At 43.6% G+C, this 21933-nt stretch overlaps 1 long non-coding RNA gene across 3 annotated transcripts in view; it reads right to left on the reverse strand.

Annotated features, from left to right (window-relative positions):
* LOC137642647 (uncharacterized) overlaps positions 1-21933 on the reverse strand; it is a 35349-nt gene that overhangs the window by 3701 nt on the left and 9715 nt on the right. For 2 of the 3 annotated variants that reach the window (XR_011044830.1, XR_011044828.1), the window contains exons 1-3: positions 2339-2493; positions 1613-1707; positions 1256-1404 (exon numbers count right to left, since the gene is read on the reverse strand). This is a non-coding gene — a long non-coding RNA (uncharacterized lncRNA). Of the gene's footprint in view, positions 1-1255; positions 1405-1612; positions 1708-2338; positions 2494-21933 lie in introns of those variants that run through there. The other variant, XR_011044829.1, reaches the window with a different exon arrangement.

The raw sequence follows: 21933 nt of genomic DNA on the forward strand, positions 1-21933 counted from the left end.
AAGGTAGCATTTACATCTAAATTTACTCTAAAGCAATCACAATGTCAGATGTAACCAAAAATTCCATAGTTATCTAAATAGATCAGTAAAGGTCTTTAAAGCAAATAACTTCGTTTTTCAGACCAAAATCAGCCTCAACGCATAAGATATGTTTTGTCAAGTACACACGTTTAGACACAGAAAACTAATAACTTGACGTACGTCATTCACAAAACATGATGAAAATGTAAAAAAATAATCTTCCAAAATAGCCGGAAATTTAGACGGGTTCATGTAAAAATCAACATATTTAGAAAAAAAAAAAATAAGTAAATAAAATTTCATAATCCAAGTGTCATTTGTGGAAACAAATAAGAAAAATTAGAAGCTTTTTTTCCAATGACATGCCAAATTGCAGGAAAATTATTTCAGGTTAATCATTTCTAAGTTAAAATCCCTAAAAAATTTAACAAACTCTATCAGGATTTATACCAATCGAAAATATATTTCATAATATCCAAAAGTAAACAAGAATTTTGCACGAGAAAATTTGATTGCACGAGAAAATTTGATTTCTGAGATTACCAAAGACACGAAATTATAAAAATTATAGGACTATGAAGAATACTGGGAATAAAAACTATGTATATGCTTGTGAAAACCATCTAAAACTATAAGACTTCATGATGAAACCTGCCACAAGTGTAAGGAAAAATCCATAAAATTCTGGGAAATTAAGTGTAGAAAAGAAAGCTTTATTCGAAAGAAGTCTCGAAATTCAGGTGCAAAAGGTCACCAAAACTGCTGGAAAATTAAAACAATTACAAATCTGCACAGTCGTGTGGTTAACCAGAAATTATTCGACCTAACCCGCAATTGAAAGAAATCAACCAAAATCAATAATCATAATTGCGTAACCACAGCCTCAAGAAACCAAGAGTTTACGAAGTAACAAGACAAGAAGGAAACTAAGAACGCAAAAGAAAACTCCAGGAAAATGCAGTACGAAAAAGAACTAACAAAAGATAACGCAACGGGCAGAAAAAAATGACGAGTACAGCAGGTAAGATTAAAATATAGCCCATTACTTTAAAAAAAAATGCTTAAAGACAAGCTCAGAAGGGACACGAAAGCCTGGTATGAAAATGATGATATTGCAATTTTGAATTGAAAAACTCAAATGGCAGTATTAATAGGAAAATGGCTATTTGATATATTCTAATATTAAACACCTATAGTTTACATGTAATGTGGACAAAGTATTTTTACTACAGACGTTTATTGATGAGTTTCACAGGTTTTTTGGAGTATTTTGCATCATTTCCTGGTCATTTCATTCTTGACTTCTCTAAGTATTTCTTTACTGTTGGCTTTTTATCGTGCAGCTTTTTTTGTAATTCCTTTCTTTTCCAGTTTCAAACACACCTGGAAGAAAAAGCATATAGTGTATATATCGAATCGATTAATCCCTTTGTCAGATGTAGGCCTAATCTACCTAGGAAGTATTAAGCAATATTTGTTAAACTATAAAATAAAAATATTTATATCTTTTTGGATGAGGATTAAGTTTTTAATACAAAAAATAATTATGGATTTTTATGAAAAGTATTACCAATTCCCCTCTCTCGCTTACCTTTCATAAGAGATATATTGTAATTGTCCTTCTACCCAATTGAAAAACCGTAGTTTCAACCATTCCTTTTGCATGAAGCTGAACATCTGAAGAATCTGAAAAATAAGTTACATGAAAAATTTCATAGGTTATACAAATTCACAATCTTTTAAGTTACACATTCATAATCTCATATTATACAAATTCACAATCTTACAAGTTAAACATTCACAATCTTGCTCATATCATGCAAGCACTTTCATAAATTGTATCTTATGCGTTAAGGGCATTCTTTAAATAATCAATCTTTCCTTGAGTGACAGGGAAATATTTAACGAATCAAAATTAAGAATTCAAAACACTAAAGTAACTTACTAAATCTATAAAACAACAAAAATGCAGCTGTTGCTAATCCACTGCATTACAAAAGGTTTGAAAAGGCTGCGAAATTTCCTTTTACTTGAGCCGGGTACTTAATGAATATATTTTTCACGTTCCTGTTTCTAATGGATTAGATTTCCCTATTACTGTACCACCTGATATTAAAGTTTAAGCCAAGTAATTAGAAAATATATAAACAAATTCACCTGGAATGACTTCCAACTTAAAATCAGACCAAATTTTAATTTCAAATTTTAACGAAAACGTAAATTTTCATGCTTTAAAGGTTTAATTTGAATTTTTCAAAATTTTTATTTGCATAACCATAAAGCTAAACAAAGGTCAAGTAAGGTTTTATCTACCTACCAATATTGAAGATTTTGAATTTTGGATTAATTTCCACGAAAATATTCTTAATTTGCACAACTTCAGCTGAATGACATCTTCCTTTTAAAACATTCACTTCAACGTATGCATCGAGATCATCGTTCAAGCTTCAGTACATCAGTCAGTATGGTCATTGAAATTCGGAAAAGAAAATTCATCAGTATGTGCAAATATATCGACCACTACAGACTATTTTAAGACATTTATTACCAGGGAGAAATATGCTAATCCTTTTCATGTCTACCAATTAATGTTTTTAAGGTAATAACAGCATTATTGAAATACTAAATTTCTATTACAACTATAAAACATTCTTTTTAGGGAGGCAGATTTCCACAGCCTCGCAGGATTGCCCTTTTAGCTCTGAAATGTTTCCTGATCGCCGATTGGTTGGGTAAGATAATTCCAACCAATGAGATAACAGGAAACTTTTCCGAGCTAAAAGGGCTCCGCTGCGAGTCATTGCAAATGGGCCTCATTAAAAAAAAGTACCGAATATATCCCAATTTATTCATAAAGATTCTCTCAGTTTGCTTACCCACAAACTATGGCTAAAACACCTGGTAAAAAGAACACACTTCTTGTGTATTAAGCTGCCGAGACAATTTTCACAAAATTGAAAGCATTTAAATCCCAAAGGTTATATATATAAACTTCAAACAAATATTGACACTGCATTAATTCAAATTCCTCTTCAATCGCTTCTTGTACGAAATTATAACGGTTCGACTTCATCCTCACTAATTTTGTGAAAACTTCAATAAATTTGTCAGTAAAAAAATACCTGAATTTACTAATTTCAGTAACTAGTCTCTGCATCTAACAAGATATCACGTAAAACAATGCAAGTCAAATGCAATCAAAATTCCCGAGGAAAGCAAATACCTTGGAAAGATAAATCCTATTAAATTCAAGTAAACCGTCACGTGTTAAGACCAATTTTAACCCTAAACGCTGTTGTAAAAAAACAAAACATCTTGAAAAATAGATTTTTTGGGCTCAGGCCATGTCATGCTGATGGAAGTTCCTATAGGGTAGCTACCTTGGGTATATTTGACTACGGTGATATTCCCAGAGAATTTACCTAAAGGTACCCAGAATTGTAACTCCTGGAGCGAATATCCCTCATTAAATGAACCAGGGATATTGCGTAATATTAGAGGACGGATTCTTGACACGCCACATAGCAATCTGCACCCCGAACAGAATTAACACTTCGAAGGGGTCAAGTGGCAAGAAAACGAAAAACGAGAAAGAAAGGAGAGCCGCTAGCAAGGCACCTCTCCTATCTCGCTTCGAATGTATGCATAGCGCTGCCGACGGCGCCATCTCTATTCCTTTTCGCGTAGCTCAACTACTGTTTTCCCTGTGTTACTCGCTTATCTTGGATTATTTTCAACCTCATGATGCTTTCTCCAGCTTCTTCTGCCTCTGGAAAATTGAGTATTATCTCTATTATGTATAAATGTGAGCTCTTGGTGATTTTAAGATAATTCGATAGCGATATTTTTGTTACAAGAGCTGTTGCCTACCGGAGGCGTCCTGGACGCTGTCGCTCGCCATGCACGAGTCATTTAGCTAGCCAGAGCGAAGTTCCCAGCCCTTTTGCTTTAATAATTTTAGCTATTTAGCTCTACATAGGAATTCTTTATATGATGCTATTAGTATTTCCATTTCGGCGAATGTTTTACCGATCCTAGCCTACGCTAGGCCTTGTAGCCTAGACGTTTGGCCCTAGTGCTTTCATGCATGATATTCAGATTGTGTGTTTTTAAAAATTTATTGAAGCTTTAGGCAGTTTTATACATATAAGATTGTTGATATTTCTTCCAAGATAGTATACGGAGAGTTTTGGTGATTTAGGTAATCGATTCTCTTCTCGCCTAGGCTAGTTGCCTATGGGGCCCTAGTATACTTTCTCACACTCCCCGGTTGCTCTCTTCTCCTCGGAGACTTGGTGCAATCCCTTTTCCCTCTGTTTAAGGCTTGGGTTTAACACTAATGGTTTATCTGAATTAGTATTTAGATATAACTATATTAGGGAGTTTCTGTTCTTTCCTGTTTCCAGTAAATCTGGCTTCAGGAGGGGGCAGGACATCAGAGTTCTTAGTCTGGGTCTGTTTCTTTCTAGCATAGAGAATGCATTCCTTTGCTAGGCCTAGGGCAGACACAGGAGGCTTAGCCTCCCAAGACCACTTTTGAAGGTTTCTGAACGAGATGATTCCTTCTTTTTGTGATATAGCAGACTAGTCCAGTGTGGTTGTTCTCGGTTTGAAGGATAAGATCCTTCTTTCCTGTGGATAACAACACCAAACCTTAATTTAGTTCTTGAGGGAGATGGCAAGTTTTGCCGGCCTCCCTCCTAGGATTCCCCCTAGGCTAGGATGAGCTTTCTTGGCTGCGGGGTGGTCTTTTACTAGAGCAGAGTTTGCAGGACCCTCTTCCCCCTTCCAACTCTTTCCTTTAGTATTGGCCTAGCCATTGCATCTCTGTCCGTCGTTCTACATCTGTACCTAGCATAGGTTAGGATGTGGAGCTGACTCTGTCCCTTGCCTATTTTCTATAGTGTGTTCCCCAGACCTCCCTTGGTCTCTCATCCATTTCTGTATGTAGAGACAGGTGGCATTGGATAGATGGAAGCCTTTATTTACTTTCTCCCCTTCCTTATGTTCACTCTTTCTGGTTGCCGGGCTATGAGGCAGTGCCGTCTCTTATCCCTACATCCATTCTGTTTCTCTTTTAGTGTTTGTACCCTAGCCCGGCTGCCGACCTGAGTGGCCGGCAGCTGGGCAGTTGGAATTTCTCTGGTTCTTTTCTACTGCCGGCCGGCATTGGTAGCATACTCTTGCCGGCCGGCAATAGAAGCACACCATAAGATCTGCCGGCCGCCACGGGTAGCGGCCGGCACACACATTATACCAGTTGTATACTTTGGAACTAATTTAAGGTACGTGCCGGCTGGCAGTAGCCAGTATTTCTACAGTATGGGATATACTGCATTGAGAAAACTATGGTATAGAATATATTACAACGCTAAGTTTTCTACTACTCTTGTGTTGTCTTGTACAGCCTTTTGGTGAAACCATACAGATGAAGAAAGTTTTTTCTTTATTAAATATCCAGTATTTTAAAATTACTTATTTGGTGTGAGCTACACCTATTTTCCTCTGGAAATACCTATCGGTTACCCTAGAATGGAATAACCATAAATTTTATTATCTGGAAGGTTACAGCAATTGACGGGCAGGAAATACAAGTGTGTGTCTTTCCTTCTGTCCTTTCTAGCTTAGTTACTTTAAGCTATGTATACTTACATTAGTTATCCAGTGATACGTAGTTCACTTGATACTTATGGAATTTTCTTCTCTTTACATGAGGACCATCCGAAGTGTGGGAGTTTATTCTACAACGTCTGCAGCAAGAACTTCTGCGGACATGACTTGTGTAGGAGGCACGCAGCATGCGCAGTCTCCAAAGGTGATCTCTGGTATTGGGACCCGCAGGTATGTACTATTTGCACTAACCTGATTACCGAGGCGTTTGACACCCCTAAGTCGACGGAGTCAAGGGACGCAGCAAGGGAGAAGCTTCGAGCCTGGGTAAGGGGCTTCCAAAAGAACACTTCTGGCCCCTATCTTCCAAGCGAGAAGATGAGGGCTTACCTTTTCCCCAAAGCATCGGCGGATGCAGTGATTCCCCAGCCTCAAGCGGAGATACCGTTGGTTCAGATCCCGGTGGATTCTGAAGTCTGACGCTCTGAAAGACATCCTACTGGACGATAAGATGTCTGAGGTGTCTGAGTACACTGAAAAAGACCTTCTGGCAGAAGACCAGGAAGAGGAGCTGACCCAGGCTCCGGATAATGAAGAGGAGGAATTCGACGAGGAGTCGGCTATCCCGGTTCAGGCCCCTGAACCTGTTCCCTCAACATCGTCCGCTTTTCCAGAATATCTGGCAAAGACCCTTTCTTCCATCGTTGAAATGATCCAGCTGATCAGAAAGAAAATAACGAGAAGGCAGCTGCAATGAAGTTGGAGATGCGAAGACTTACAGCATCACGTGGGCCCCAGAAGCAGCTCAACATGAAGGACCTTCCCTTATGCTTGGACACCAACCCTTGGAGGTATGCCGAGCACATGCCTATGACGACGGGAAAGATAGTCATCTCGGAGAGACTGGGCTCAGTCCCCCTCGAGGTGGTGGAATTCTGGCCCAGCAAGGAGTCGTACCCGGACTGCTATGTCTGCCTTAGGAAGGAACCAGCCTCATAGGAAGAGACAGAGCCAAAGTAGGTCATAGTTTTTTACTATGCTGAAGCTCAAACCTTGCTGTCAATCTCGCTGAAAGAGAGGGGCTTCATAAACTTAAAGGTACCCGCTTTGAGTAAGAAGCACCCTTCCTTTGTGGCCTCTCCTACTAGACTGTCTTGAAACCGGTCGAGGCAGGTAAACCATGCCCCTCCTTAGAGGAGTGTAAACCCATGTCCTTGGCCTTAACCATGGACCAGAAAGACTGGAAGGACGTCCATCTTACCTTCTCAGTCGGAAGTTGGAGGCCGATATTGCCGGACGTCAGTTCAGTGAAGACCTCCCAAAGCTGTCTGACTTTCTCTTGTGTAGGGAGCAAGAGACAAAAGAAAAGACTTGCCGCCTCAATGTGTCTGCAAACGACTCTGGTGACTATGGCAAGTGACCCCAAGGCTCATGAAATGTTTATGGTAGTTGCCAAGATGCATCTAGCCACAGTGACGAAGAACCTTTACAGCTTCGTGAAAGCTAATAGGGCTTGTAGGGAGTTTGTGTTCGCCTCGGCTGCGGTGAGGCACGAGCCAAGGAAACTAATCTCCTCCTGCATTTGAGGCAAAGACCTCTTCCCTAGTGAAGCGGTCAAAGAGGTAGTGGATAAGGCCTCCGCTGAGAATAGAAACCTTCTCCAGAAGTGGGGCCTATCTCTTGAACTAAAGTCTTCCCCGGATGAGGGTCCCCAACCAAATAGGAAGACTAAGAAGCCTAGGCTACCCTCTCGGCCAGCCAAGCCATTCAGACATTAGCAGCAACAACTTCCTTTGACCGCAGTGCCCCAAATGGTGGCACAAACCCCTGCCACGTACCAGTGGGTACCCCAAGCCGTGACTACACAGTCTCCGGCATTTAACCCAGCATTCGAAGGGCAGTCTACTACCTTTCGAGCAAGAGCTAGAGGATCAGCCAGAGGTTCGTCTAGACGCCCCTCAAGGGGAAGGGGATTCAGGGGAGGTTGTGGTCAAAGAGGCAAGGCCTCAGGTCAACAGCAACAAAAGTGAAATGCTACCGGTAGGAGGGAGACCATCTTTTTCGGGATCGTTGGACCTTCGATCCCTGGGCCCACAGCCTACTCAAGAATGGACTGGGTTGGAGCTGGCTAAGCACTCCACCTCCGTGCCCACGATTCTTCCAACACTCCAACCCCGTTCTGGAAGAGTACATTCGAGAACTCTTGAAGAAAAGAGTAATCCGAAAGGTAAAGTCCATCAAATTCCAAGGGAGGCTGTTTTGTGTTCCCAAGGAGGACTCAGAAAAACTCAAGAGTCATTCTGGACTTGTCGCCACTCAACAAGTTCATAGTGAAAAGTTCAAGATGCTAACACTAAAAAACATAAGGACCTTATTGCCCAAACGGGCATTTACCGTCTCCATAGACTTGTCAGACGCTTATTGGCACATTCCAATCAGCCGTCGACTCTCCCCCTACCTAGGATTCAAGCTACATCGAAGACTCTACGCCTTCAAAGCCATGCCATTCGGGCTAAACTTAGCCCCAAGGATCTTCACGAAGCTGGCGAACGCAGCTCTCAAACAATTACGCCTAAAAGGAAACCAAGTAGTCGCCTACCTGGACGACTGGCTGGTGTGGGCAGCATCCAAGACAGAGTGCATGCAAGCTTCCCTACAGGTGATCCAGTTCCTGGAACATCTAGGCTTCAAGATCAACAGAAAAAGAGTCTGCTTTCTCCATCTCAAAAGTTCCAGTGGCTGGGAATCCACTGGGACCTAATGTCACACCAACTCCCCATCCCCGCAAAGAAGGAAATAGCGGGTTCTGTCAAGAGACTTCTGGATTCCGAAAGAATATCAAGACGTGAACAGGAGTGTGTGCTGGGTTCTCTCCAGTTTGCCTCAGTAACTGACCCAGTGCTAAGAGCACAGCTAAAGGATGCAACCGGAGTTTGGAAGAATTATGCATCAACCGCGTGAAGAGATCTGATAAGGCCAGTACCGTCTCGTCTACGTACTCTTCTCAGGCCATGGTCCCAAGTCAAACAACTGAAGAAATCTGTGCTTCTCTAGCCACCTCCCCCCTCTATGACAATTCACACTGACACCTCAAGGGAGGGATGGGGAGGTCATTCTCACCGGAGGAAGGCCCAAGGAACCTAGTCCAACCTATTAAAGAAATTTCACAAACTTTCTGGAAGCCATGGCAGTACTTCTTACATTGAAGAAAGTCTCCTCTCGCTGCTCAATCAACACAAGGTTGGTACTAGACAGCGATATGCCTGAATCGACAAGGATCGAGGTCACCTTCACTCAACCAAGTGATGTTGGCCATCTTCCGGCTAGCGGAAAAGATGAAATGGCACTTGTCAGCAGTTCACCTTCGAGGAGTCCGCAATGTGATGGCAGACGCACTAACTAGGTTCACACCAATCAAGTCAGAATGGTCCCTAGACGCAGGTTAGTTTTCCTTCATCTTGAGTCTAGTCCCAGAACTGCAGATAGACCTCTTTGCGATGAAAGACAACAAGAAGTTACCTCTCTACATGTCCCTGTACGAGGATCCCCTAGCGGAAGCAGTGGACGCGATGTCCCTCGACTAGAACAGATGGTCCAGGATTTACCTGTTCCCTCCTCACAACCTTCTATTGAGGGTCTTCAACAAACAGATCTTTCAAGGGAATAGCGGCAATAGTGGCTCACAAGTGGCCGAACAATGTATGATTCCCTCTGGCATTGGAACTACGGCTGAAGTTTCCACCACTTCCGGATCCAGTTTTGACCCAGCGAGTTCAGAAGTCGACTGTCTGTGCTTCATCACTGAATACCCGAAACAAGCAGCTCATGATTTTCTCTCCCCAGCGGTGAGAAAACGTTTCGGGATCTCAAAAGACAGTATAGACTTTTTAGAGGAATATAAGTGCAAATCCACCAGAAGACAATATGAGTCATCATGGAGGAAGTGGGTGTCCTTTGTCAAGGCGAAGAAACCACAAAAGATCTTGACGGACTTCTGCTTATCATTCTTCATCCACCTCCATGGTCAAGGCTTAGCAGCCAACACGATATCAACGTGTAAGTCCGCCTTGACAAGACCCATTTTATATGCCTTCCAGGTTGACCTCTCTAACAACATTTTTAACAAAATTCCGAAGGCCTGTGCTAGGCTCAGACCATCAGCACCTCCGAAGCACATTTCATGGTCTCTGGATAAAGTTCTTTATTTTGCTTCGCTGATGAACAACGAGGAGTGTGCTTTAAAGGATTTGTCCCAAAAAGTTATATTTGTTTGCACTCGCTTCGGGAGCTAGAGTTAATGAAATAGTAGCCCTCTCGAGAGAGGAAGGTCGTGTTCAGTTCTTAGAAGGGGGAGAACAACCTTTTTCCAGACCCAATGTTTCTTGCCAAGAACGAGCTACCCACCAACAGGTGGGGTCCCTGGAGAATGTGCCCTCTGAAAGATGATGCATCTCTTATGTCCAGTGGAATGCCTAAAGGTCTGACTTTAGGGGAGGCCAGCTGTTTATGGGAGAAACATCAGGCTCTAATTTATCTCTGAAACAACTAAGGATGAAAATCACCTATTTCATTCGCAGGGCGGATCCTGATAGTACACCTACAGGTCACGATCCGAGGAAAGTTGCCTCATCCATAAATTTCTTTAATAATACGGATTTTGACATCTTCGCTCATAAACTGGCTGGAAGTCTTTCAGAGCTTTCTTTAGACACTATGAGAAGCAAGTTTAACTCTGCAAGGAACAGTGAAATTAATTGGGATGATTAATTCTAGGGTGGGTGTCTAGTCATAGACTGTTCTACAGACTATGTGTTAGGGCACTAAGGTGCCGACGTTGACTGTTCCATAATCAAAGGTAAACCTAGCATAAGGGCAGACACGTGTGCCAAGTGTTTCAACGCCAGTGTGACAATAGTAAGACAGACATATAATTTTAATATCTCATTAAAAGTGGTGCTAATGTTTTTTCTTTAAGAAATAATTTTTCTGCTTACTATGATCCTTATGATTATTTGTTGGTTATCCTCTTCTTATACATGTATAATTGTTGATTAATCTTTCATTTTATTGATTGTCAATAAACTAGTTCTTGTGAACCTTGCTTCTCATTCGCCTGTGTCATTTTACTCGAAAATGGTTTAGCATTACGTAAACTATGTATAATTTTAACATGAATAATTCTAATAGATTGTTCCTTTCTGCAAGCAACTTTCATTGGTTTATGCTTTCCCCTAGTGGGAGGACTTCATGCCCTAAAGGGATGGTGGCAGATGTACAGGTTTTCTTCCTACCCTGATATAAACCTTTGTCCAACCCAGTAGTCGAACGGGGAGCTTGTCGGTATTTCATATCGACACAGCAGTTCTTTTATAAACTTTGCTTTACATAATATAGAGTGAGATCACTATATTGGCTTGTCTCTTATTCATACATAGGTATATGTACTCTTCAAGACTTTTCCAGAGTCTTGTATGACTCTTCCCTGTAGGGGGCAGGAAGCTCTTAACAGTCTATGTTTAGATGAAAAGATGTATGACGGTAACATCTTAGGTCTCTAGGTCTAGGCTGACCGGGAAATACCTTCTTGAGAGTACGGCACGTTTTGAGAATCCACAGATACAGTAATGCTCTAGTATACTTCCATCAGGACGACATGGCCTAAGCCCAAAAAAGCGGATTTTGAGCGAAGTGAATACAGATGGCGTCGTCAGCAGCAGTATCCACGCATTCGAAGCGAGATAGTAGAGGTGCCTTGCTAGCGGCTCTCCTTTCTTTCTCGTTCTTCTTTTTCTTGCCACTTGACCCCTTCGAAGTGTTAATTCTGTTCGGGGTGCAGATTGCTATGTGGCGTGTCAAGAATACGTCCTCTGATATTACTCGATATCCCTGGTTCATTTAATGAGGGATATTTGCTCCAAGAGTTAGAATTCTGGGTACCTTGAGTTAAATTCTCTGGGAATATCACCGTAGTCACATATACCCAAGTGGTAAAGAAATGTTGAAACTAGAAACGTCAATTTCCTTTGGTAGAAAAATAATATTCACAGCTCAAAAGGGGAAATAGGAAATATATGACTAATTTCTAACCAAATACATGAACCATATATATTTGCTACTCATTATCATTTATTTTATGCATTTCTGACAATGATTATTGGGGCAAACCAGTCTTTTACAAGTTTTTGGACTCGCAGTGGAAAACCAGACTTTTGAGTGGAGAAATGCCCAAAACAAGTGATGTAAATGAATACAGAAATACAAAATAAATAAGATAACCAGTTAGAAAAATACACAGTTCTTGTAAGAGGCTGGAAATTTAAGTATTAATTATCCATGATATACCTCACTCCTAATGGTTTTTGCTCCGCCGAGGTTCGCTACGTTGGCAAAATGAACATTACGTCATTTCTACTATGATCTGGCAAATGGTACATAATGTGCTGCGCATGCAAGCCCCAGGGGTTATTATTTCAGGGATGTTTTTTACTTTCATATTAGCAACAATAGTTATAATAAAAAAAAAAAAAATGAATTTTTAAATTTAAAATTAATTTTCGAACACTTACCTGTATAACTTAATTCAGCCGATCACATCTGTGTCGGCTCCAAACAGATATAACTAATTAGGTGACTAATTATCTTACCCTCATTGATTGTGACCAACCGACAATTGGACCAAAAAGTCTCATTAAGATTGAGTTAATAAAATTAAGGAAATCTCGATAAAGAATGAAACTAAAGCACAATACCTGCAGACTTTTTGGAACGAACGGTCGTCAAAATCTTTAGCCCTGACGGCTTTAACTGTTTAACAGGTAACTGCTTGTCAATTAGAAAATTGACAGTTGGTCACGTGGTCCTCTATCCCTCCCCCACCAATGGTGGGGGGGTATCCCTCCACCAACCGGTTATTGAGCCATTCTTTAAGAATATGTTGTCGTAAAGCTGCTTATGATAATGTGGGGAGGTGGGAAGGGTCTTCCATTAAGTTATACAGGTAAGTGTTCGAAAATTAATTTTAAATTTAAAAATTCATTTGTCTCACACTTAACCTGTATAACTTAATTCAGCCGATTACCAGCATTTATCCTGGATGGAGGGCATAAGTAGAAATATAAACAGCTGATATAATTAAGTAATCTTTAAAGAATACAAACAGACCTGAGAGGACCTCAGAGTAGTTACCTTGACTGATATAGGACATCTCCATGTGTTGTAGTGAACTGGATCCCCAACAGTCAAGTTTAGTCATGGCTGGGTCAGTCTTAACGCCTAGTCGACTAACTACCCTATTCTAAACTAAGTTCCTAACCTTGTATCAACAACTTGCATACGTCGGTTAAGTCCGTTAGTTTAGTCATATGTCTCTGAAGTAAGGTAGGTGTAGGCCCCCGATGGGCCGTCACTACCTTACTTCCTCTCATGCATTTATACAAACCTGCCTACGCGAGGTTTTCATTCGCACGGAGTGAGCCCTTATTCATATCCCATCTCATTCATGCCTTACATTCTTCCTTACATACACTAAGTATTTAGGGTAAAAGGCCAAGTAGATGTTAACCAACAATTTCTCCAGCTGCGACAATTGGACCGAGAGATCGTATGTTGTCATACACCAACTCCACGTCCTTAAGGTAGTGGGAAGCAAAAACTGTATTCCCTTTCCATAGAGCAGCATTCAGGACGGACTTCAATGAAGAGTTCTTCCAAAAAGAAAGAGACGTGGAATAACCCCTCAGACTGTGGGTACCTCTTCCCTTCTTGGACGCACCGCCTGATAAAGATTGGGGAGAAGCCTTTGCTATGAGTCTCCTGATAAAGAAAGAAACAGCATTTTTCGTCATGGCCTTCGACTGTAGTTTAGGGGAGACGAAGAGAGCCCGGGGTCTGTGAGGAATAGCCTTGGTTCTGGCTAGATAATAGCGTAAGGTTCTCACTGGGCAGTACAGTCTCTCCTCTTCCAGATGCCCAATAGTTTCACTTAAAGAGGAAAGAAGAAACTCTAGGAAGAGGGTTGGACTCTGATTCCGTCTTGGCTCTGAATTCTGGAAGGTACGTAAGGACCATGTCCTTTCCTCTTGTTCCTACAGAAGCAGAGATGGCTTGTATCTCTCCCAGTCTCTTGGCTGTAGCTAAAGTAACCAAGAAAAGTGTCTTGGTAGTCAAGTCTTGTAGAGAAGCTAACCTGAGAGGTTCAAAGGGAGCCCCAGCTAGAAGTTTGAGAACCACATTCAAGTCCCACATGGGAGGACTAATGGAAATCTTGGGAACCTCAATCTCAAAAGATCTGATCAGGTCAGAAAGAATAGGGTCCTCAAAAACCTCACCAAAAGACAGCCTAAACACAGAGGCTAGTGCCGACTTATAAGCTTTAACGGCCGACACTGAAAGCTTTCTCTCCTTCTGTAGATAAAGAAGGAAATCCGCAATCTTTGGAACTGTAGGTCTAGAAGAGGTGTGGCGGTTCCTCTTACACCAACCTCTATAAACTACCCACTTACGCTGGTAGTTCAAATTGGTAGAGTGTCTTCGTGCCTTGGTGAGCTGTTCAGCCACTGCTGAAGATACTCCCCTCGCTCTAGCGATACGCTTGACAGTCTCCAGGCGGTTAGAAGTAACGAGGACGGTCGAAGGTGGAACCTGTGGAAGTGAGGTTGGCGTAAGAGGTCGTACCTGACAGGCAACCTCCTTGGAATGTCTATGGAAAGTTCTAGGAGTCTTGCAAACCATTCTTTCTGAGGCCAGAACGGGGCTACCAGGGTCATTGTGCACCTCTGCGATGACTGAAATTTGTGTAAGACCTGGTCTATCATCCCTAATGGTGGAAAGGCGTAAGTCTGAAGGTCCCTCCAGTCTTGAAGCATAGCGTCGACCCCTGCAGATTGAGGATCTGTCTGAGGGCTGAAATATGCTGGAAGACAGAAATTTAAAGCAGTTGCAAACAGGTCTATGTTTGCTGGCCAAAGGTGAACAAGGCGATCTACTACCTCCTGACAAAAGAGTCCATTCGGAACCTAGCACCTGGTCCCCCCTGCTCAGAGCATCCGCAATGACATTCTTCTTTCCCGGAATGAATTGAGGTCGGAGAATAACGTTGTGATCCTCTGCCCACTGGAGGATCTCCTGAGCGAGAAGGTCGAGAGGTTGGGACTTTGTTCCTCCTTCCTTCTTCAAATAGGAGATCGCGGTGGAGTTGTCTGCATACACTGCGACTACTTCGGATGTACACAGGAGTGAAATGGAGAAGAGCCTCCCTGATTGCCTTGAGTTCTCTCCAGTTTATGGACCTGGAGATCTGGGAAGGAGTCCATAAACGAGCAATGCTCTCCTGCTCTAGAGAAGCTCCCCATCCTATGTCTGAAGCGTCTGTATGCAGAACAAGCGTAGGTTCGAGGACTTTGAGAGACAGTCCTGCATTCAAGTTTATCTCCTGGGACCACCAAAGAAGATCCTCCTGACTGCGTGCTGTCCACTGAATTTGTTTGGTGTTGTCCTGCCAGTCCCAATGTTGTCTCGATGTGAATTGAAGATCCTCATACGGCGTCTTCCGTTGGGAACTAGTAACGTGAGAGAAGCAAGGTGGCCTAGAAGGCTCATCCATAGAGAAACTCTTGGGGTCGGAAGTAACAAGAACTCCTCTATAATTCTCCTGAGGTTGTCTTTCCTCTCTTGAGACGGGAAGACCCTTAAGAGAGGAGATACAATCTTCATTCCCAAATAAGTCGTCTGTTGAGATGGTGTGAGAGCAGACTTCTTGTAGTTTATCTTTATTCCCAGAGTCCTGCAAAGATCCAGGACCAATTCCTTCACACGAAGAGCTTCCTGAAGGGAAGGAGATAGGAAGAGCCAGTCGTCCAGATAGCGGCACATCCGAATACCCATCCGGTGGAATTTGGCTGCAACTGGGGCCATGATCCTGGTGAAGACCTGAGGAGCCGTTGCCAGTCCGAAGCAGACACACTTGAACTGCCAAGTCTCCTCTCCCCAGCGGAAGCGCAGAAGATGGCGAGAGTCCTGATGAATTGGGACTTGGAGATAAGCATCCTGGAGGTCGATGGTAAAGAACCAGTCCTCTTCCCTTATAGCTAGAAGAACAGTCTTCGGAGTCTCCATCTTGAACTTCGTAATCTCTACGAAGGAGTTGAGGATAGAGAGATCGATGATGGGTCTCCACCCTCCTGAAGCTTTCGTCACCACAAACATGTGGCTGTGAAAACTCCAGGAGTTGGGCGGGGCTAGCTCTATGGCCCCTTTGTACTTCAGCTGAAGCATCTCCTCCCTGAGCGCTTGTTGCTTTACGGACCTGCCGGAGTAACTGATGGATGGTGGCGAATGACTGGTCAAGGGTGGTTGAGACTTGAGAGGTATCCTGTACCCATCCCTTAGTACGATGGTCACCCAAGGGTCCGAATTCAGGGCCTCCCAAGCCTGCCAATGATGTTGTAAGCAGCAACCCACTTGTACGTGTTCGTGTGAAGGAACTGGCCCCTATTTCTGAAAACCCTTTGGGACAGGGTTCTGTGAGGACCTAAAGTCCTTCTTCTTGTCCTGTTTCCTGGCTTGGAAATTTGATGAAGCAGCAACTGTGGACTTCTGCTTCTTCCCATATCTATTATCATTTCCTCGACCTCCTTGCTGAGGAATAGGGCGTTTGCCCGAATCCCTCTGAGGGTAGGGCTGTTTCTGTTGCGGCTTAAATGAAAGTGAACTCTTTAACAAGTCATTTAACATATCTTCCTTCCTTCTTGGAAGACAGTTGGGCCCGAGAGAGAACATACTCCAGAATAGCAGGTTCAAAAAGGTGATGTCCAAACATCTGGGATTCCCTTAGTAGATCTTTATGACGTATGGAGAGAGAAGCAGGGGCCCTGCTGAGATAATGGTCCCTTCTTTTACCAGTCAGGTAAGCCTCGTGGAAAGTAGTCTCTTTCATCTGGTCCTCAAGGAAGCGCCCAATAGACCTGGCTATCTGGAGGTAGAGAGGTCGATGCGTTGTGAGGAAAGAAGGTTCCTTCAGAAAAGCTGTCAAAACATACCACAGCCAGGCCAGCATGTTCCCAATCTCCTGTATTCTTCTAGTGGAGGCTTCCAGTCTCTTGCACTCTTCCACAGAGATACCAACCAAGGCACGTTCACCCTTCACTCGTGAGGGTAACACGTCCTCAAAGGAGGGGTTGAGAGGGGTGGGAGCTGGACCGTAAGACTCTTCTTCCAGCTGCAGGTATCTCTTGGTCTTGCCTAGAGCAATGGTGGGGTATGGAATGGGTCCAGCCTGACATCTTTCCTTTGCTCGTTTCCTGACTCCCTGGCGAGCTAATTCTAAGGGTTCTGAAGGGGTCCATTTGGGTAATCTGTCAAACTTCTGCTTCTCTAGACCCTGAACAAAACGATTCAGGGGGGGCTTAGAGGAAGTAGGAACCTCCTTCACTTGACGAACACTCTCTGGGAAGGCATTCTCGGAAAGACTCATCAATTCCCTGAAGGAATTAGGGATCAAAGTTTCAAGAGCTGTGTCATCCATCTCGTCATCCTGAAGAATTCTAAATTTCTCCGCTGCTGCCCAAAGTCTCCTGGAGAATTCAGCATCTCCATCATTGAGTGAGGAACCTGTAGAAGGAGACCTGTGATCATGCCGGGTCCTTGGCTGAGAACGTTGCGAAGATCTGGGGCTTCTGGTAGACGAAAGATGTCTACTCCTGGAAGGGGAATGGCTTGGGGAGAGACGTCTCCCAGTACTACTGGATAAGGACCGACGAGAATGTTTGGAAGGAGATCTATGGTAGGATCTAACAGATGAACGGCTAGGTCTCTGGTCCTTCCAATGAGACCTGGAATAAGGAGAAAGGTGGTCTGGGGAATGATGGGACCAACTCCGGTTGCTTCTCCTTGAAGACTGGCTTCTGGATCTTCGGTCAGAGGAAACACTGGAGTCCCTCAGGGACCTGAGGGATGAAAGTCCGGGTGTGCGGCTTGAAGAGTGACGAGATAGGTCTCTATGATAGGGTCTCGATGTGGATCTACCCTCAGGAGACATGCTTGAGTTGGACTGAAGAGAGGTATGCCTCCTACTGTGAGACGAGCTTCTATGAGAATATTTCCTGCGACTGGAATGCGGAGAAGACTTCACTGGATCTGAAGGTTCATGGTCCTGCGAAGGCGCAGGGGAGCTCCCTCGTCGACAATTAGGAGAACGAAATCTTGACCTCCCTGGGTCTGAAGATAAAGGAGCTTGCGACGGTGTAGGGGTGCTCCCTCGCTGACGATGGGGAGAACGAAGTAGCGATGGGGTTTCTTCGTCCAAGTTGCTCATACACCCATCAGGGGTGATGGCGAACTGGACCTGCGACCTGCCCTGCTTTGGGGAGGGGATCACCTCACGGTGTCCGCTCGCCTCAGCGACTGGCGAACCAAGGGCAGGTGCAGAGCTGGAAGGCAATACAGGAACATTTAAAGCATTAAAGCAATTCACTAAAGAGGAAATGTCCTCACTCACCTTTGAGAACTTAGCCTCCCAAATAGCTTGCACTTTCTCAAGACAACTTATAAAAGCATTAGAACACTCGGCGGTAACCGTTGTAGCAGGAGAAACGGACCGGGCAACATCTACCAAGGAGCTAAAACTACTAGCCCCTCCTACAGGGACATTGTCCACCGGAGGATCTACCCCCTCCCCTAAGGCTGAACTAATCTCCTGGGAAGGAGAAGACCTAATCTCGTCCTCCGGTAGGCCACTCTTCGTGGTCTTACTCGACTTATAACTACTACGTTTCTTGGCTAAAGAATCCATATGCTTAACATATAACTTACGGTCTTCTTTAGACCAACCCTTACACTCGTTACAAGTAACATTAATGTCAAACTTAATACCCCTACATGATTGACAAAGAGAATGAGTATCAAAGGCAAACTTTCTACTTATCCTAGTCGAACAATTAGTGCAGGAGCGTCGAGTCTCAGAGTCAGATGGCATATTCATAAATCACTAACACCATCAAAGGAACCAAAATCACTTGAAGACGACAAAACCAAGGTGTAGTCGTTAACAAAACCAAAAAGAATTCAATTATATCAGAGTGTTGGAGCGAAAGCACAAACGTGCTTCTGTGACAACAGATGAATAAAGAATGGCTCAATAACCGGTTGGTGGAGGGATACCCCCCCACCATTGGTGGGGGAGGGATAGAGGACCACGTGACCAACTGTCATTTTCTAATTGACAAGCAGTTACCTGTTAAACAGTTAAAGCCGTCAGGGCTAAAGATTTTGACGACCGTTCGTTCCAAAAAGTCTGCAGGTATTGTGCTTTAGTTTCATTCTTTATCGAGATTTCCTTAATTTTATTAACTCAATCTTAATGAGACTTTTTGGTCCAATTGTCGGTTGGTCACAATTAATGAGGGTAAGATAATTAGTCACCTAATTAGTTATATCTGTTAGGAGCCGACACAGATGTGATCGGCTGAATTAAGTTATACAGGTTAAGTGTGAGACAAATCAATATAACCAATTACCAAAATTGATTAAATTACACTGAATTTCGAAATGAATGTACTTCCTTCTGAGAGACGTCTCCATGTGATTATAGTCAAGCTGGTACTGTGGAGGAGAGTGGAAAAATGGCTACTGTAGGAGTCTCTCTCGCACACTCTTAAGTGCCTGACTGGAGTCTCTCGCACACTCTTAAGTGCCTGACTGGAGTTTAAGCACACGCTTAAGTGCCTGACTGGAGTTTAAGCACACGCTTAAGTGCCTGACTGGAGTTTAAGCACACGCTCAAGTGCCTGACTGGAGTTTAAGCACGCGCAAGTGCCTGACTGGAATTTAAGCACGCGCAAGTGCCTGACTGGAATTTAAGCACACTCAAGTGCCTGACTGGAATTTAAGCACACTCTCAAGTGCCTGACTGGAATTTAAGCACACTCTCAAGTGCCTGACTGGAGTTTAAGCACACTCTTAAGTGCCTGACTGGAGTTTAAGCACACTCTTAAGTGCCTGACTGGAGTTTAAGTACACTCTTAAGTGCCTGACTGGAGTTTAAGTACACTCTTAAGTGCCTGACTGGAGTTTAAGTACACTCTTAAGTGCCTGACTGGAGTTTAAGTACACTCTTAAGTGCCTGACTGGAGTTTAAGTACACTCTTAAGTGCCTGACTGGAGTTTAAGCACTCAAGTGTGTGAACGGAGTCTAAACCTTCAAGTGTGACTGGAGTGTGACCGGAAACTCCAAACCTTCACAACTGTGTAACTTAATTCTCTAAACTCATAATTGTACAGCAAAACTTCAAACGCTCGAGAGAAAAAAAAAAAAAAAAAAAAAAAAATAAGCTAACAGATGGTCTAGCTATGAAGCCGACCATAAAATCTTGAAGCGTCTCATGGCCAGGCGACGGAGAGAGTCTATGAGGCTTGAGAAGTCTCCCTGGGCAGAGGCAGGAACTCCCAAGCAGAGAACTTCTCCCGTGTCATACCAGACGCTCGCTCTATAAGCCAGTTTAAAAGGAGGGAAAGCAAAGGCTGTCTCCCCCAAACTCCTCCTGGTGATCAACCAGTCGCCTAGCAAACGTAAAGCTCTCTTAGAAGAGCGAGAGAGCACTAGCTTAGAAAACAACGGCTTCGAAGTAGATAGGCCTAGTGTAAACTCTGACGTTTAGGCGAACGAGGAGCAGCAGTTACAAAATGGTCCGGACAAAGATCCTTAAAAATCAGCATGATCTATTTAAAGTCCATAGAGGGCTGAGCAGCTTTAGGCTCCTCTCCGTCTGACAAAGTCCCCAAGGGAATATCAGTAGGAGGGGGATCAGCAACTTCCTCATCTGAAGGAACCTCGTCCGACAATTGCCGAGTCTCAAGCAAGGGAGAGACCTGCCGTGGTGGCAATGCTTGACAAGCAGAGTCCACACGCAAAGGAGCATCAGTAGCAGTCAAGGACGCTACGTCATGTAACTGCTTAAAGGACTGACCAGCAACAACAACAGGTGCGGGAGGACGCTCGACGTCAAGTCGAGTCTGCCTTGACTGCCTAGCAGCCTATATAGAGCAGTTAAAACAACTCTTGACTGCGGTGCTTGACGTTCAACGTCAAAACAAGACAACTGAGCTGGTTGGCGAACGTCCTGAACGTCAACACGAGACTGCGGCAGCGGCTGAACGTCAACACGAGGCTGCGGCAGCGGCTGAAAGTCAACACGGGACTGCAGCGAGTGAGGATCCAAGTCACGTGACTGACGTGACAAACTACCGACATCACGTTTCATAACGTCAAAAGGACGAGTAAATGCTCATTTAGGCGGCTGACGGCCAGTCTCTCGTTTAGTGTAACGGCGACTCGAAAGCGAAGGTTCATCGTGAACCTGCTCAACGTCATACTTCTCCATAAGGGAGGCAAGCTTAGTCTGCATGTCCTGCAGGACAACCCATTTAGGATCAACGGGAGTCGGAACGGGCCGAGACGACGGTAACGTCTGTGTTGGCAAAACATTGCCTTTACCGCGACCCTCGGACCCCGTGTTAAGCTTGCGTTAATAGGCGAACCGTCTTCCGACGACTGCAAAGGGTCAGAGCTGTCCCCATGGCTACAGCCAGGACGCTGGACCTGTCCTGAAGGGACCGACTTCCGCTTTAAGGGTCTAGAAACTTTGCTCCAAGGTTTCTTTTGCAAGAAGTCTTCGGATGACGAGGAGAAAAACAGCCTCGCTCGTCTTATGGTAGGGGCGATCTTGCTAGACACGCCCGATACCATAGAGGGAACGTTTGTTCGTTGGTTAAAGCCTCTCGTCCCTATAAGTCCTACGACATTACTTCTCCCTGGTAGCATGGGAGCCTGAAAGAGGTCTCGGACTAGGTGAACGACAAGCACGAACAGACGAACCCTCGGTCGCAACACTAAAAAAAACACTGCAATTATCACTTTATCACTACGATTTTCTGTTTTTGCACTTCACTGATATCGTATTTTTTAATAATTTCACATTAGGCATGAATAAAACTGATTTCTACCTGAAGCACGCAATTCTCCCTTACATCAAAAGGTTATAATTGCGAAATGAGTCGAATAATGTAAGCACATTAGTACAAGCAAAAATCAGTAAACATATATATCGAATAAAGCGGAAATATATAAAGTTAAAAGGATCAGTGACTGGGGAGGAGACTAAACACTAGTTCATTAAAGACTACGTTTTCAATCTCACCGTACAGTGCCTTGAGACGAGAATAAAAACTAAAAAAGTTTTATCCTTTCTCCCGGTACAGAGACTTGGGACGAGAGTAAAAAACTGAATCGAGAACAACGTTACTCGCTTG

Source organism: Palaemon carinicauda, chromosome 6 (genome assembly GCF_036898095.1).
Source record: "Palaemon carinicauda isolate YSFRI2023 chromosome 6, ASM3689809v2, whole genome shotgun sequence".
Taxonomy (NCBI): Eukaryota; Metazoa; Arthropoda; class Malacostraca; order Decapoda; family Palaemonidae; genus Palaemon; species Palaemon carinicauda.